The following is an 18,178-nucleotide window of genomic DNA, read 5'->3' as shown; positions in this document are numbered from 1 at the left end:
TTTTTCTTTAGTTTTGTATTTAACTTATTATATGATAGTCAGACTTAATGTATATTTGAACAATGAAAATATATTTTTACAAGATTTTACATTAAGCACTTAAAATTAATATGGTTAATAATAGTAAACTGTAACATGCTGTAACAAGATCGGTTAAACTGCGAAGAAAATGCTTTCAGAGAAAATGTTTCAGGTGTGAAGAACATAGATCTCCAATGCAATTTCAACCAAACCTGTTCCCACACACCCTGCCCCCACTACCATTAGAATATACACAAACATTTTAGCGTTTCATTCTGAGCAGAAGACCCTCACACCTGAAGAGTGCTGGCTGTGGCGAATTAAACCGGTTTTACAGGTTTCAATCACAGACCATGTGACATGGGAGTCAGGAAACTAACACACAGCGCCACTGGATTTGATAACGCTATAAAAACGCTATAAAATAATGTGACTTTAACAGAACAAGTTTACAGCACAGTACAAAAATAAATGCTGACCATGACTTTAGAAGCATAAATTGCCTTACACTCAATTTAAACACAAGCTGTCTTTAGCCCTCTAAGCTGGTTCATACAGAAATGTAGAGATCCAGGCTCAGAACACACAGCTTCATTAGCGAATACATATGCAGGACAACCAGAGAAGACGTTTTACAGAGGATGGATTTTTAGAAACATCCCATCAGTGACATCACTGAAGTCAACTCCTAGGTACTGTAACTGTCGTGTGGATAGTTTCACAAGAATCAGACAAAGGTTTAAGCATCGCTTGTTCTAGATAAAACTGCAAAAAAAAAACAACAACCAATAATGTACTTCTTTGCGGCTCTGTTTGCCCAAATCATATATTCACAACGTGAAATCTAGAAAATAATATTACGTAACCAAATTCCGCAATATGGAAACAGAACCTGTGTAATTGTTGATAGATGATGTACTCGTAACATTTTTTCAAGACGAACTACAACATTTAAAAAATGACTTGTATGTACTTGATATCTCTAATCAATCCACGGGTCCCAGCACAAAACGAAACTAAAACAGATACCGTTTCGCGCTTCTTATTAGTTGCTCAAAAAGTAATTTGACCATATGAAATGCATAATATAAACCTAGAAACATATACATGAGCAGTACTTAAGCACTGTAGTATCGGTGTTAAGACATACCTTTCAAATACTGTAAATCAAGTTAAAAATATCTCAAGACCGATTCTGGTCATAATGAAACCATGTTTCGTGTATGTTTTCTTTTTCATCTTGAAATAACTCATTTCTAAATACCTTTTTCACTGTTAACATCTTGTAGCAACTCTGCGACAAAATATACACTCTGACAGTTCATCCTGCTACCAACATTAAATAAAACAAATCTTAAGATTTCTATATTTATGTCTTTATTTAGTGGTTTCATTAGTGACAAAGGCTAAACTTTCTTGGAAAAATGTATTTTATGTGTTGCGGAAAAAACTGACTTGCTTTAACAAAATATGTTTACAAATCCTTTCACCTGGCATTTTCGTAGTTAGAAATTATGGAACGCTCTGTTAAAAGCAAGGGAGTTTTTATGTCCGTTGCAGTTCTTTTGCAACATGAATATAATTATATCGTTATTAATTTCTTGAGATACGCGATTCCATATTATATTCCCTTTTAATCAAATTCTAAAAGTATGCTTGTTGACTCCGGTATCGCGTTAGTTAAAGACTTCGAAGCTTACAATGTTTATGAAGAAATGAAATACTGGTGTGTATTTTTTTCTTTAAACTACCGAGACCAGCCATATACTGTATGTTTATGTTCCAAAATTAATATCGTTTATGGCCTTCACACGCGTTACAGTATGCTCCTATTCTTTTTATGCTCAGAAGAGCCCACACACTCAGCTCTTAACCCCAGTGTGCAGAAAGGGTCAAAACGTGTTTCTCAGCAGAAATAAACATGTTTCTGCAAGTTTGGTCAACCCCATGTAAGTTATGGGGCAGTAACAGCACACTTTTCAAAACGTGTTTTTCAGCCCGAAATAAACGCGTTTTTTCAGACAACTGAATCCCCATGTAATAATATTTCCCTTCAGTGGTAAGATTAGATATGAATATTCAATACTTAAATGGGCACAGTTAAGACATTAAATATACATATTCATACTGTATACAGTTTGCATACGGTAATATGTTTATGTTACGTGATTAAAAAATAAATAAATAAAAATGAAAAGTCCAGCACCAGCTGGATTCGAACACACAACCTGCCAGTTGGTAGTCACGCACCTAGACCAGTGGGCTAAAAGAGAGCTCACATGAATACATAGGCGAAACAGCCCTACAGAGCCCTGTCGCAGTACATGGATATAATCATACCGTTATTAAATTCTTGAGATACGCGATTCCATATTATATTCCCTTTTAATCAAATTCTAAAAGTATGCTTGTTGACTCCGGTATCACGTTAGTTAAAGACTTCGAAGTTTACAATGTTTAGGGAGAAATGGAATACTGGTGTGTATTTTTTTCTTTAAAGTACCAAGACCAGCTATATACTGTATGTTTATCTTCCAAAATTAATATCGTTTATGGCCTTCACACGCATTACAGTATGCTCCTATTCTTTTTATGCTCAGCTACTCAGATTTCCCTTCAGTGGTAAAATTCAATATCTACAACGGGCACAGTAAAGACGTTTACAGTAAGTCTTTCTATGACAGACCAACGGACCACGAGTGCCCCTGTCGGTCAACCAATCACATACCGCGGTATTTTGCGTCATCGCGCGTCACGATGCACGACGCCGTAGCCAATTACCTCCGGTACGTGTCTGTACCGCGCACTTTGAATGGCTGCATCTGTAAGGAGATTGGAAAATATAAGAGCGTCTGAAACGTATAAGTACAGTACAGGTGGACGTAAAAGTAGTTAGATAAACAGTGTTTGTATTTTTATACAATTAGTTGCAATAGTGGAAACAATTTGGATTTTTTCGAATGTCTCGAAACCAGACATGCTGAAACGCTGTAGGTTTAGAATCAAGACTGGAGAGAATAACGTCTTGTGAGAAGATCTGTTTACTTATTCTGAGTTCTTCCCCTGACGAGGAAACCCACAAGTCTGAGTTGCTTCAGCTTTAGAGTGTCTAATATTAAGCAGTTATAATAAGGCCCTTTTGTGTCGAGCATTGTGTAATTTTAACAGGGCCTGGGTGCAATGTTTTTACGGGGTGAGCACAACTTTTAACAGATCTGCTTAAGGGGGGAGTGCAGTACAAGGACAAGATTGCCTTGGTTCCAGCAGCAAAAGCCGCCTGTAATAATTTGAAACAAGCTCTCTTACAGGTGCTGAGACTGGGGTTTCCTCAGATGGATCAACCATTCCTTTATATGTAAGTGTGGACAAAGGGTTACTGTATATGTATAAAATGTATGTATTTGTTGCATGTAGGCCACAATTCTGGATGGCTATGGAGAAATAGGATTCTCTCACAACGGCAGGGACTCCAGTTAAGAATACTGGGCTTGTCTCTGAACTGATTTGTAGTTTTACAGCTGCCGACAGAAGCAGCTTGAGTAAGGTGTAAATAACACAATAAATAAAGAATTCCAGTAACTCAAGGTAACAACCATGCAGATGCAGATGCCAGACGAGCGGCACTGGGAGAGCGGGAGTCTGAGACCCCTGTGAAACCTCTATTGGGGAAAGGGGAGAATTCAGGTTGAGGGCTTTAATAGATGTTTAATAGTGGTTAGAACAAATGTGTAAAAATGTGGGGTTGTATAATGATGGGATGTGGGCTGGCACATACCCAAGTGTATGACAAAGATGATCCCGTGGTACGGACTGCCCTTCCCCTTGGATACTGATCTAGGGGCATACTACACTGGGAAGGTGTGCCAGGCTGTAATTGCCTCACTAGGGGTAAGTTAGAAGTCACATTGCCCCCATCACCCACAGTCTGAAAGACCAACTAAGGAAATATCAACTGAAGGAACACCGTGGGTAGATGCTCTACCTGCAGTCCTGTGCAGTTTGCGGGCTGGAGCAAACAGAACTGTGAGACTGAGCCCATTTGAGATCATCACGGGCAGCCAAAGAAGCTCCCTGGAGGCCAAGTTTGGCTAACGCACTGATGAATTAACTAACTCTCTATTAAAGTATTGTAGGTTTGTTAACTGAAGCAGTGCACAGGGCTCGTGAACAGGTGCCGGACGCTTGGGGACCTCCAGTAGAGGGGAGACACGACCGGATACCTGGCGAGTGGGTGTAGGTGAAGAAGAGATACCCTGCCAGACGTTGCAATCCTGCTGGGAGGGACCATATCAAGTGCCTCCAACTACTGACTGTGCCATCTGAGTGACAGGATGAGATCGCTGGATCCGCGTATCGCACTTTCACCGACCCACGGCACCAGAGACTGAGTGAACAGAAAGAAGGATGTTGTTACCGTTTCTGTGTCTGATGTTTCCTAAGACCAACAGTGTGCTTGTTAGGCCTGAGGAGCATTACTGGGGATATGGTATCAATACATTCCGGGTGTTGGCATATCTATTCAGCCAAAAAAATTATAATCGGAGTTGGGTCAATATTGTTATTCCAAGATCCTGAGGACAGATCTCCACATGGCTGAGGTCTGCGTTTGGGTCCTGGAGTAGGACTTTATGTATTTGTAGGATTAGGGTTGTTTTATATGTATAATTGTAACTATCACTTGTACAAAAACATCAATAACATCTTGTTGTAACTGTGGAACACACAATGTGATGGTAATGCATGCCTGTACATCTAAAAAGGAAAGATTTGCCCTGACATTGTATGTGTAAAAATAGGCAGTCCTGACGTATGCCATATTTTATAAGGGGGGAATGAAGTAAGAGATAAGATGTAAAAAGGGTTAACTTAAGTCAGTTCTGCCTGAAAATTAGACTTCTAAGCAACAGGGGTTTATGGCAGGAAAGGGGGTTAACTGATAAGGATGCGAACAAGGAATCCCCTGGGGGCATAATCTTAAACTGACCATTTGGCCAGGGCCTCTTAACTGGCCAAATACCATGACCCCCCTTACCATAACATTGAATGACGTCTGAAGCAGCAAGCAAGGACTATATAACCTAAAAGTTTGTACCGGCACATCGAACAATACTTCGGTTTTGTTGTTTCTTGCGGGAAACAAGACTTCGGCTTTATTGTTCCTTGCATGCAATAAACTCATCTGTTTTACTTCATCTTGGGATCAAGAACCTTATTCCTTCTGTTACAACAGTACCAAACGCATGTTTCTTCTGTAACCGGAGCCGATCATTTGCAATTGGGCTGTGCCGACAGACCATGACGAGCTCTGTCGGCTCAAAAGCAGCGCAGGACCTGCAAGTACAACAGAAAGATTAGCATCCAGCGGGGGCCTCTTAGTGAGCCCAAGATCTCATCAAGAATCGGCTCCAGCAACAGGGCTGGGCGCATTGTTCCATTCTCCGCCCACTCTCGGTGTAAACAAGTCCCTCCTGGTCTCTGCTTGAAATGCACTTTCCTGCGTTTGCTTTGGTGTAACTGGCTTCCCCTGCATGGGCGAATGTGAAGAAGATCCTTAGTAAGTCATTGAAGAAAACCGAGAAGAGGTCGAAGTGGCCTCTGTCGTTCATCAACGATCCAGTCAGGCAGTACTCCTCTGTAAAGCGCCGTTCGTTCACATCGATTGGCTTTTTCTTGCCTTCATTCGTGCAAGTAGTAAAAGCAGACGCCCCTATTCTGCCGTGACCCGGATTCAAACCGGGGTTGTTGCGGCCACAACGCAAAGTACTGACCACTATACGATCACGGCGAGTTACCAATACACATGTAGCAGGGCGGAAAAGGATGTGCTCTCTTCGTGTGACATAATTCGGAAAAGTCCTGACGTTGCATTTCAACTGAGCCCCAGTATACATCGACCCTTCGACACTCTGAGTGACAACTCTCTTGCGTGTTCTCATATTTATGTAGTTTGCTTGCATGATGCCCGGAACAGCAGGGTTGTGTGCTCCCATATGGTTTAGCGGTTAGGGTTCCTGGTTTTCACCCAATCAGGCTGGGTTCAACTCCCGGTATGGGAACGTGTCAGTTTTGCCACCTGCTTTCCAAAAGATCAGCACCGTGTACGAAGGAGCCGCATTAAAACTACTCGAACGTGCAAAACGTGCGAGAAGAGGGGGTGCTTGTTTCCAACCGAAACTTCTCGCGTGTGAGACGAGCTGATCATCGCTGTGGGAGGGTTACTCTGGTAGACAGGGCTGACCTTCGGCAATAGGATTTATAGTCTCCAAGATGATATTTGCACTTTCTGGAGAGGCGATTTTCTCCACTTCAGTAGCCCGATTTCGTCGATTGCGTGGAGAGGGCTGTAGAATGTGGCGCCGCCTTTCCTGCTCCGTCCATGACAGGCGTGCTGGTCTCTGGAGAGAGAGCACGGTCCATCAGTGCACTCCAATAAAGGCACTGGAAGCAGCTGAATCGCATTGGCGAAGCTCAGCGCTGGGCCACTGGGCACGTCTTACCACCGTTTCCGTAGTGTAGTGGTTATCACGTTTGCCTCACACGTGAAAGGTCCCCGGGTGGAAACAGACATCTTTTGTCGCCAGGCACAAAAGGGGATTGGGGATTCGTCGAGCGCTGTGATCGAACAGACCCACTCACCTCTTAGTGTGGCGGGATCTGCACAGTGCATGTCACAGCGCATCCTGCTTTCACTTCAATGCGCGTCCTGATGTACCCCAGTCTCCCGCGTGACAGTTGGGGACAGGTGACAGGTCCTATACTAACGAGGAAGACATCGCTCTCTCCGACCCCCGGCATCGTGTCCCGACCCACCGTGCTGGAAGCCGACGCGTGCTGTGATTCCTTTACGGAGCAGAAATGACAACCGAGGAGCCGAGAGATAATTTCAGCATTTCGCGTCTGAACGGAAAACACAAATGACCAACTCGGAATGACTTGCCTTTGACGCTTCTCAAAGCGTTCTTTGTGCATCGAACAGACCCACTCACTTCTTAGTGTGGCGGGATCTGCACAGTGCATGTCGCAGCGCTTCCTGCTTTCACTTCAATGTGCTTCCTGATGTCGAGTCGTGTGCCGTGCGGAGGCTCTGAAAGCGAGAGCAATGAAAAGGTGCACGACGCTGTGAAAGAAAACAGAGAAGTGAAAGGCAGTCATTCCTCTAAGGAGGTGAAAGAAAAGCTACACCCCGTCAGGGAATCGAACCCCGGTCTCCCGCGTGACAGGCGGGGATACTTGCCACTATACTAACGAGGAAGACATCGCTCGCTCCAACCCCCGGCATCGTGTCCCGACCCACCATGCTGGAAGCCGACGCGTGCTGTGATCCCTTTACGGAGCAGAAATGACAACCGAGGAGCCGAGAGATCATTTCAGCATTTCGCGTCTGAACGGAAAACACAAACGACCAACTCGGAATGACTTGCCTTTGACGCTTTTCAAAGCGTTCTTTGTGCACGACGACTGCGCCGCCTAGCAGATACAAATGGGTTGTACAACTTTGAACTAGCAAATGGAAGAGGGCTAAGCCCACTCTCTTTTAGCCCAGGTTCGATCTGTCTCCCAGAATCACCAGGGCGCACACACACACACACCCGTGCCTTTGAAGTGCTCTGCTTCATTTCTAAGGGCAACTCAACATTCACTCCTACCCCGAGTGCAGAAAAGACAGCATCCACAGCAACAACAGCTCAGGTCTCTGCACAGGAGCTAAGCTGCCCTCATCTCCTCTGCTCTGCGGCTCCTGCGGAGTGGAGTCCTGCCTGGAGCCATGTTTGCAGGCGGCGGCTCCCCGCGCTCTATCTGTGCATCGTGTCCAAGAGGTCCTGGGAGGAAGAGAGAGCCCTCCCACTCGGGGGCTTTTCCACGGTCTGTGTGAGGAGGGGCGGGTGTGTCCAGTAGCTTATTGAGCATGTTGTGTATCTTAATAAAGAGCCTTCCTTATATGATTTAGACTATTTTATTAACTACACAAATCACGCTCTCACACCATATGTTCCCGCCTTCTACTCTCTCGTTCTGTTGTCTCGCGATGTCTATTCACTATACTACATCCCTTCCTTTGTTATTTTTAAAGTCTATAACTTTACCATACAATTGTAACAATTTTATATCAACACACAGTAAACGGTTATTAACTTTTACAACAAAATGTATATAAACCTTTTCATTTCTATTCAATACATTCATCTTTTTTTGCAACAATTTCTATGCGTACCAACTCAAATTTTAGTTCAATTTCTACTTAAGTCACTTCTAAATATCACCTCATTTCTAGCAGTCTAAGTAAGATCTACATAGATAACACAAACAAAATAGAGCAATTTAACATTTGGAGAGCTATGCAAGTCCTGTATTTTTAAATGTCTCTGAGCCGGTTTCCTGATAACCCTGCCACTAATGGTTGTTACGTTACTTCTGGGTAAAGTTACTGGCTCTCCTACGGATGTACTCTCCACTGTCTGAGGACTCGGCACTTCCTGCACGTCAGAAAGTCCTGTATTCTCAGCATTTTCTGTTTCTGCAGATTCAAAATCAAGATCCAATGGAGGAGCATGTCAAAGATGTTTTACATTTCTCATTATTTTTGAGCCATCTTCCACATTCACTAACTCAAAAGAGTTACAAGAGGTGTTTCTCAATAACACATAGCGAGCGTCTTTGAACTTGGCATCAAATTTACTGGTGTCTAGGCCAGCCACAAACACTACGTCACCGACCTTGAAGTTATGATCCGTGTCTGGTCTGCATATAATTTCATTTTGTGTGCATACTCCTCATGATGTCTATGGATATCTTTTGTCAAAATCAAGATCCAATGGAGGAGCGTGTCAAAGATGTTTTACATTTCTCATTATTTTTGAGCCATCTTCCACATTCACTAACTCAAAAGAGTTACAAGAGGTGTTTCTCAAAAACACATAGCGAGTGTCTTTGAACTTGGCATCCAATTTACCGGTGTCTAGGCCAGCCGCAAACACTACGTCACCGACCTTGAAGTTATGATCCGTGTCTGGTCTGCATATCATTTCATTTTGTGTGCATACTCCTCATGATGTCTATGGATATCTTTTGTCTTTTGAATGTCCCTTGACTCTTCTTCTTTCTTCTCCACGTTTGGTAGTTTAGTCCGGATATCAGGCCCAAAGATAAGATTAGCTGGGGTTTCTCCAGATGCCCTGTGTGGTGTTGATCTATAAGTCAGCAGAATCTTAGGGAGTTCCTCTCTCTCTTTTTTCCTTCTGTCACAGCTGCTCTTAAGGCCTTTTTCAGGTATCTGTGAAATCTTTCAATTTTGCCATTACATCTTGGATAGTAAGGTGATGCACGGATGTGTTTAATTCCACAATTAGTCAGAAATGATTCAAACAACTGTCCTATGAATTGCCTGCCATTATCTGTTACTACCTCTAGTGGATAACCAAATCGTGCAAAGATGTTCATCAGCTCTCTAATAACTGTGGCTGAAGATATGTCTGATACAACAACCGCCTCAGGTTAAGAAGTATAATAGTCTATGACAGTCAATATGTATTCATTCTGAATGGGGCCTACCAGGGCAATGCCCAGTTTTGTCCAAGGCCTTGGTGGTAATTCAAGTGGTTGGAGAAGTTGATCCTCCTGCAATGGCTGATTCAACACACAAGTGGAACAATTCCTGATTAGTCTTTCAACATCACTGTCCATGTTGGGCCAGTAAAAGTTGCTTCTCAGGTACTGTTTTTTACGAACTACACCCTGATGTGTCTCATGTGCTATTTTCAGTGCTTGTCTGATTTTTGTTTTCGGTAACACAATCCTCTGTCCTTAAAAGCAGTCCATCATATGTAGATAACTCCAACCTACACCTGTGGTATGGCTGCAGTTCGTCTGGAATTGGATTAGGCCATTGTCCTTTTTCCACTATGGACATCAACAATTTCAATGTGTCATCTTCGTTTGTTGCTTGTTTATGTTCCTCAACTGTCAGTTCATGCAGTTCATAAGTGCTGATTGAAAGCACTTTATCAACATAGGTGTCTACATAACCAGTGTCTTCTGTGTCTGGTAAAGGAAGACGTGACAATGAGTCTGCAACATTGGTTTTCCCTACTATGTGTTCAATTCTGTAATCATACGGCTGTAATCTCAATCCAAGTCTTTGTATCCTGGGTGGTAACAAAGTTGCCTTTTTGGGATTGATCATGTAAATGAGGGGTTTATGATCCGTTTGAAGTGTGAACTTGCCTCCTCATAAATATGTCCTAAAATGTTGCACTGCCCAAACACAACCCAAGGCTTCACGCTCTATTTGCGAGTAATGCCTTTCTGTTGGGGTAAGTGAGCAACTTGCATATGCCACTGGCTTCTTCTGGTCTTTGTAGCAATGCTGCTCCAAGTCCTACAGGACTCGCGTCACTGATCACTACTGGTGGCGCATCTAGTTTGAAGTATGCCAGACATGGTTCAGTTACAAGTGCTCTTTTCAACTCGGCAATGGCTTTCTCAGTTTCGGATGTCCATTCCCACTTCTGTCCTTTCCTCGTTAGTTTTCTAAGGGGTTCTGATATATCTGCATAATTAGGAATAAATTTCATAAAAAATCCACAAGTTCCTAAGAATGAGCGCAAAAGTGCAACATTCTCAGGTCTCGGCGCACTGCAAACAGCTGTCACCTTTTTTGGGTCTGGTTTTATTCCTTCTGCAGTGACCCAATGTCCCAGTATCTCGATCTCTTTCAGGCCAAATATACACTTATCTTTATTTAAAGTTAAGCCTCTGTCTTGGAATCTTTGGAATACTTGCCTGAGCCTCTGTTCTAGTTGTTCTTCATTTTCCGCATGTACTACAACATCATCCATATACTGTACCATACAACACCTGGCATTGCACACAACATTGAGTCCATAGCCTTCTGATAGGCCTCTGGGGCACTAGACAAGCCAAAGGGAACTTTTCTGAAATGGTAACAACCCCTGTGTGTGATGAAGGTAGTCAGGTGTCTTGATTCCAGGGCCAACTCAACTTGCCAGAACCCTTTTCGAACATCTAACTTTGCAAAAACTTTGGCTCCTTGCAATATGCTGCCAACCGTTGGTACTGGATGTCTCTCTCTGATAACTGCTTTATTCACTTCTTGCAGATCCACACACAGTCTCACTTCCTTGGTGTCTTTTTTAGGTATTATCAGAATATTTGAGATCCATTCTGCACCTTCATTCACGTCTTCAATAATTCCATCATCCAACATTTTATCTAACTCTTGATTAACAGCTTCTATCATTGGATAGGGTACTCATCTCAGACTTTGAGCTACAGGTGAAACTTTCTCATCTACTGTAACCTTGTGACTGTAACCCTTGATCTGTCCTAAACCTTTAAAGAGTGACTCATATTCCTGTGCTAACCGCTTAAACCTCTCTGAAGACTGGTCAACCGCATTGACAGTGTCTCCTACATTCAGAATCTTCAGATCAAAACATGCTTTTCTTCTCAACAACACTTCTACATTTCCTTCAACTACTTTGTCCTTTATTACATTTTTCTGCCATTTCAGCTGTGCCTCGAAGTAGCCAACACACTTAAGTGGACTAATTTGTGCATAGGCATAACATGTCTTCTTAGTCTGCTGAAGTTTAGTTCTGTGTGCAAACACTTTCTTTAAAAATTCTACTCCAATGAAGTTTCTTTGACTTCCTGTATCTATCACCATTTTTATCTCTTGGCCATTTATTCGAACAGTTTCTTTACCTTCAGGGTCAATGGAATTAACAAATTCATCTGAGTCTGAAGACGGTTCTTGAACTGCTCGCAGTTTTGTCCCTTCCTTATTTGTATTAAATTTCTTTTCCTGATGGGAACCGTCTTTCTTTCTACACACTAGTGCATAATGTCCTGTTTTCTTACAGTGTAGACATTTTGCTGTTTGCGCTCCGCATTCATCTGCTTTGTGCGTTATTAGTCCGCACTTGTAACATGTAATGTCAGCCGTCCCCTGTTCTTCTATATCTCTAGCATGACTGCGTCCTGCTGCTCGGCTTTTGTTTGTAAAGTATGAGCGAGCGCCCCGTTCAGTGTCACTGTGGTCAGAAAGCATTCTTGATTCTGCTTGAGCTGCTTCATGAATTCTAGCGACTGTAAGAGCTCTTTCTAAAGTCAGCCTTCATCCTGCAGCACTTTATAGTCTCTTATGTGCACATTTTTCCACAAGTTGATCTCTTAACGTCAGTTTCCAATACTCCAAAGTCACACGATTTAGCAAGTCCTCTTAGTGCAGTCACAAAAGCATCAACAGATTCGTCCTGAGACTTCTCTGCCTAAATTTATGCCGTTCCAAAACCACATTTCTCCGCGGTGTAAAATAAGCATTTAAGGCAGCTACAGTCTATTCATATGTACCTTTTTCTCCAGGGAGGTTGGCGAAAATCTGCTGCACGGGAGCCCCGACACAGTGCAGTAATGTAGCAATAACAGCAGCGCAACTCTGCAGCACGTCGAGTGTGCCTGCATTTAATTGTGTAAACCTGGCTCTCTCTGAACACGAGTAAAGAGTTCTCAATCAACAGAAGATTACGATGTGAGTACTGTAATATAAAGCACCTGCAGATGCCAGGGATTGAACCCGGGACCTCAAACATCCAAAGCATGCGCTCTACCACTGAGCTACATCCCTGATGGAAAAAGTAATGTAACAGACTTGTCCAGATGCTCACTGATCACAATCCACCACTCACGAAGAATGCCTGCAGTTTCCCACTTTCGCATTTCCTCTACTACAGAGTAAATTCATGGGAATGAAGAAATAAGGAAGGAAAAATAATCGCATTGAAGCTTCAAGAGACTGGGCACAAATTAATCTATTATTTTTGTATCCAGTCACACGTGCGACGGTGGTTAATTCCCAGACGGGGGAGTGCTTTTTTTCTACCTCCTTACTCGACTGTCTTTCAATTCTGTTTTATTTGAAAGCTTTTTGCATCTTTTAAGTGCTCTTGATTAAACTATGCATAGAAAAACAGCACTACTGATGATTTTCATGGACCGATGCACACTTGTTCTGTACAACTCGAGTGATAAAGCCCTGTCTGCAAATATTGTAGAAGAACATAAAAGGGTGAAACAACGCCCCAACCACAGGAATGGTAACAAGCAGGATCGTGTTCTTATTTGATAAGTCCTTTTGAGATGTCTTGTCAATGCACACAGGCGTTAGAGCTGAATAATTTATTTTTAGTGGTGTTTTTAAACAAAGATGGAACATGTTATTTCTATACCAGGAATAAAGGAGCTGACTTTAACTTTAAGAGGCAAAAACGACACCTTATCAAAGCTAATATCAATTAAAATGACATCACAACAAAAGAGTGGAGCCTTGAGTGAATAAAATTAGTTTTCATTGGACGTCTGTGTCTCCATAACTTTGTAGGTGAGAGAGAGGATTGTGATAATTTGCAGGTGCTTCTCGGAAGTGTGTTGGAGGTACAGGCGCCTTCCAAATAATTGAGTCGGGTTTGAATCCCAGCCAGTACAAACCCAAATCTTTTCAAGATAATTTGTGGTCCGCTAACACATCTTTTGAAACACTACAACAGGTAACACCCCGTGTGAAACATCATGAACATCTGTTAAAGCCTGAGTTTTACATACTCTAACGTAAATAAACGTTAGTGTCTTCCGGTGTGTGAGCCAATTTCTCCAAAAAAATATTTGTTAGTCTGCCGGGAGGCTGTGCAAGGTGTTAAGAAATAGAATTTCTAAAAGACAGGCTCCCTATAACATCAAGGCAGAAAAAATGCTGGTTTCTCTACAGAAATGCTCTTTAAATTTCAGCACTGTTGCAACTCCCTTTATAAAGGGTGTGCACACGTATACAACCAAGGCATTGAAAGATTTTTTTAATTATTGTTCCAAAAAATGTTCCATTTGTTTTCTTTTTAATGTTGTTGATAAAAAGATTTTATTAAATGTGAAAAAAATCTGAATGTGAAAAAAGGTCAAAATGCTATTGAAAAAAATCAGTAATGTGAGGAAAGATGGATTGTGGGAGCCCCTTAACTACCCATGTCATGCTGTATTTCTCACTCATTCTACTGGGAGTGGTGCCGTCGCTTCATGATAAAGTCTGTCAGTGGTCATTCCAGACGGGTCAGGTATGACTGCTCTTCGGAACAAGAGACACGTGACTTGTGAGGATCCCGACAGTGTTGACTTTCTTTCAGAGCCCGGATAGCTCAGTCGGTAGAGCATCAGACTTTTAATCTGAGGGCCCAGGGTTCAAGTCCCTGTTCGGGCGGTTGTGCTGTTCTTAAGTCTGTTGTGAAAGTCATTCTAAATAGTCTTTTATCTTTCACTCTTCTAGCTGTACTGTGGTTATTTTAAATGTCCATTACTTGTATTTACAGTAGTGCATTTTGTGTTTCAGTTCACAAACCGAAAATGTTCAAGTAGATCTTGTCACTCTACTCCACGTGGTTTTATGAGGCGTGGAAACGACCGCAACTTCATTTCTGAGATGTTTCCTCTCACGTGGTGAAATTTGACCTCTTTGGCATCTCTGGCTATAGTTCTTCTGTAGAGCACCTCTGCTTATAGTGCCCTTGAAGTCATTTTATTTTTACAGGAAGACGCATTCGAATAACGATCTCTCCTGTTTTAGAAATGCTTCATAAGGCGTGTTTGATTCAAGGGACAAACAGTATACTAATTGTACAATGCAGATCTATGCAGCATTCGTACTGGATTTGACTGGGATTCTGAAATACTTCTTGAAAAGGTATTCAGATTTTTTTGAACCTATAATAAAAACACAGACCTGAAACTCCCTAGCTTCCAATCTCTGATGTTGCTGTCCTTAAACTCGGACGTGATGTTCTGCAGACGTGCAGTGTGCCTTTACTCTCGTAGTTTTCAAAACGACCTCTGTTGTTGGGCGCAGTTAAAGTGGAACTGGCCTGACTGCACAGGAAAGTATGGAATGATAAAATGTTTCTACGGCTCAAAATGTCCCTTTAGACCCTCGGCATGTCTCTGCTAGGAACGGGCAGGTAGAGAGGTTTAACAGATGCTCATGATGTTTCTCACGGGGTGTTACCTGTTGTAGTGTTTCAAAAGATGTGTTAGCGAACCGCAGATTATCTTGAAAAGATTTGGGTTTGCACTGGCTGGGATTCAAACCTGACTCAATTATTTGGAAGGCGCCTGTACCACCAACTCACTTCCGAGAAGCACCTGCAAATTGTCACAATCCTCTCTCTCACCTACAAAGTTATGGAGACACATACGTCCAATGAAAGCTCAAGGCTCCACTCAAGGCTTTATTCACTCAAGGCTCCACTCTTTTGTTGTGATGTCATTTTAATAATATTAGCTTTGACAAGGTGTCATTTTTGCCTCTTAAAGTTAAAGTCTGCTACTTTCTTCCTGGTATAGAAAGAAGTAAAAGTAAATTATTCAGCTCTACCGCCTGTGTGCATTGACAAGACATCTCAAAAGGACATATTAAATAAGAACACGATCCTTCCTGTTACCATTCCTGTGGTTGGGGCGTTGTTTCACCCTTTTACGTTAAATCATCAGTACTGCTGTTTTTCTATGCATAGTTTAATCAAGAGCACTTAAAAGATGCAAATAGCTTTCAAATAAAATAGAACTGAAAGACAGTCGAGTAAGGAGGTAGAAAAAAGCACTCCCCCGTCTGGGAATCAACCACCGTCGCCCATGTAACTGGATACAAAAATAACAGATTAATTTGTGCCCAGTCTCTTTAAGCTTCGATGCGATTATTTTTCCTTCCTTATTTCTTCATTCCTATGAATTTACTCTGTAGTAGAAGAAACGCGAAAGTGGGAAACTGCAGGCATTTTTCGTGAGTGGTGTGATCAGTGAGCATTTGCACATTTCTAAGTCTGTTCCATAGCCTTTTACATCGGGGATGTAGCTCAGTGGCAGAGCGCATGCTTTGCATGTATGAAGTCCCGGGTTCAATCCCTGGCATCTCCAGGTCTCCAGGTGCTTTATATTACAGTACTCACATCGCAGTTTTCTGTTGAGTGAGAACTTTGCTCGTGTTCAGAGAGAGCCAGGTTTACACAATTAAATGCAGTTTACACAATTAAACTCGACGTGCTGCAGGGTTGCGCTGCTGTTCTAAATGTACCTCATTTAGTTCTGTTAAATCCTAAATTATTTGAACTAATAATTTAGTTCAAATTCAGGAAATCCAGAGATTGCTTCACACTTGTCGTGGCTGTTGCAGAAAACACCTGTTGAATCTCACCCGGGATTTCCTGAGAGATTATTCAGCGAGCGAATCCTCCTTCTGAACTCCGCACTAAACTGAAAGCTTCACGAACTCCACACTGCGTGTCCTGTACTGCTCTCGTGTAGATGTGAAGCACAGCCATAAACACACTTTAAACTTTTTCCGTTTGTTAATGAAAATGCAAAAGAGCATGACAAGTATTAATCGTATAAAATATCCATGGCACAACTCGAGAAAGTACTGAAGGACTACACATCGACTTTTGATGATTACAAGAGATTCAAGAAACACAATCGTCCGCAGCTGGGTTTGGATCCTGAACTCTAGAGTTAAAAGAACATAAGCGACGGATATGACCTATAAACTCTCTGAATTGTCTTATAGTTTATGAAATAAAACAATTTCTTAATAAATTCTAACTGTTGATAGACGATTTATTGAATTTTAACAAAATCACAATTACAAACTTTTTCGGTTAAAGTGTTATTCACATACTCTCACGTAAATAAACGTTAGTGTCTTCCGGTGTGTGAGCCAATTTCTCCAAAAAATATTTGTTAGTCTGTCGGGAGGCTGTGCAAGATGTTAAGAAATAGAATTTCGAAAAGACAGGCTCCCTAAGCTAAACATCAAGGCTGTTTTCTCTACAGAAATGCTCTTTAAATTTCAGCACTGTTGCAACTCCCTATATAAAGGGTGTGCACACGTATACAACCAAGGCATTGAAATATTTTTTTTAATCATTGTTCCAAAAAACATTCCATTTGTTTTCTTTTTAATGTTGTTGATTAAAAGATTTTATTAAATGAGAAAAAAAATCTGAATGTGAAAAAATGTCAAAATGCTATTGAAAAAAATCAGTAATGTGAGGAAAGATGGATTGTGGGAGCCGCTTAACTACCCATGTCATGCTGTATTTCTCACTCATTCTACTGGGAGTGGTGCCGTCGCTTCTGGATAAAGTCTGTCAGTGGTCATTCCAGACGGGTCAGGTATGACTGCTCTTCGGCACAAGAGACACGTAACTTGCGAGGATCCCGACAGTGTCGACTTGCTTTCAGAGCCCTGATAGCTCAGTCGGTAGAGCATCAGACTTTTAATCTGAGGGCCCAGGGTTCAAGTCCCTGTTCGGGCAGTGGTGCTGTTCTTAAGTCTATTGTGAATGTCATTCTAAATAGTCTTTTATCTTTCACTCTTCTAGCTGTACTGTGGTTATTTTAAATGTCCATTACTTGTATTTACAGTAGTGTATTTAGTGTTTCATTTCACAAACCGAAAATGTTCAAGTAGATCTTGTCACTCTACTCCACGTAATCATCTAAATTAAATCACAGTAGAGTACAGAACACGCAGTGAGGAGCTCACACAGTGAGTACTCTTGAATACGACAAGAGGAAAGGCACACTGCACATCTGCAGAACATCACGTCCGAGTTTACAGTGACAGCAGAGGTTGGAAGCGACGTAGTTTTTTATTACTCGCTCGCTGAACGATCTCTCAAGAAACCTCGGTGGAGATTTAACGGGTGTCTAATAATCACGTTCAAAAAGATGACGATAAGTTTTTTTTTTTAACTAGGTAGCCTTAATGGCAACACGGTGTGAGTAGATCTTAAAGCAGCTGCAGACAGAGTACCCGTAATGGCAACACACTGCTTTGAGTTCGGCTTTTCTTATTTCTTCGGTAGAACCAGTGGTATCGGAATATACTGATCCGGATAGGAAGCGCTTTCGGTTTCTGATCATTTTTATTGAGCGCTGCTATGGTCTTAGGCGTTGCATTCAGGTCGCAGTTAACCCTGGAGACGTTTGTTAAAATCTCACTTCTAATAAAGAGGTCTTTCTCGTTAGAGTAGAAACGATAGAAGCCTTAAGCGGGAAAAAAATCACAACATCTCGCATTTCACGTGTTTAATGTTAACTG

General features: G+C 42.0%; 1 protein-coding gene and 5 non-coding genes across 6 annotated transcripts in view; 3 read left to right on the top strand and 3 right to left on the bottom strand.

Moving 5' to 3' along the window:
- The window catches only part of LOC138243434 (uncharacterized), a 421,149-nt gene that overhangs the window by 285,583 nt on the left and 117,388 nt on the right, over positions 1-18,178 (bottom strand). The gene's annotated exons all lie outside the window — the stretch shown is intronic.
- Positions 5,735-5,806, bottom strand: trnah-gug (transfer RNA histidin (anticodon GUG)). The gene has a single exon. It is a non-coding gene; the product is annotated as a tRNA-His (tRNA).
- On the bottom strand, positions 12,596-12,666 carry trnap-ugg (transfer RNA proline (anticodon UGG)). Its single transcript has one exon. It is a non-coding gene; the product is annotated as a tRNA-Pro (tRNA).
- Positions 14,215-14,287, top strand: trnak-uuu (transfer RNA lysine (anticodon UUU)). The gene has a single exon. It is a non-coding gene; the product is annotated as a tRNA-Lys (tRNA).
- trnaa-ugc (transfer RNA alanine (anticodon UGC)) lies at positions 15,922-15,993 on the top strand. The gene has a single exon. It is a non-coding gene; the product is annotated as a tRNA-Ala (tRNA).
- On the top strand, positions 17,318-17,390 carry trnak-uuu (transfer RNA lysine (anticodon UUU)). The gene has a single exon. It is a non-coding gene; the product is annotated as a tRNA-Lys (tRNA).

The sequence above is a fragment of the Lepisosteus oculatus genome, chromosome 14, assembly GCF_040954835.1.
Source record: "Lepisosteus oculatus isolate fLepOcu1 chromosome 14, fLepOcu1.hap2, whole genome shotgun sequence".
NCBI classification, from domain to species: Eukaryota; Metazoa; Chordata; class Actinopteri; order Semionotiformes; family Lepisosteidae; genus Lepisosteus; species Lepisosteus oculatus.
The sequence above is the reverse complement of the archived record's forward strand: the minus strand, read 5'-3'. Positions and strand labels throughout refer to the sequence as shown.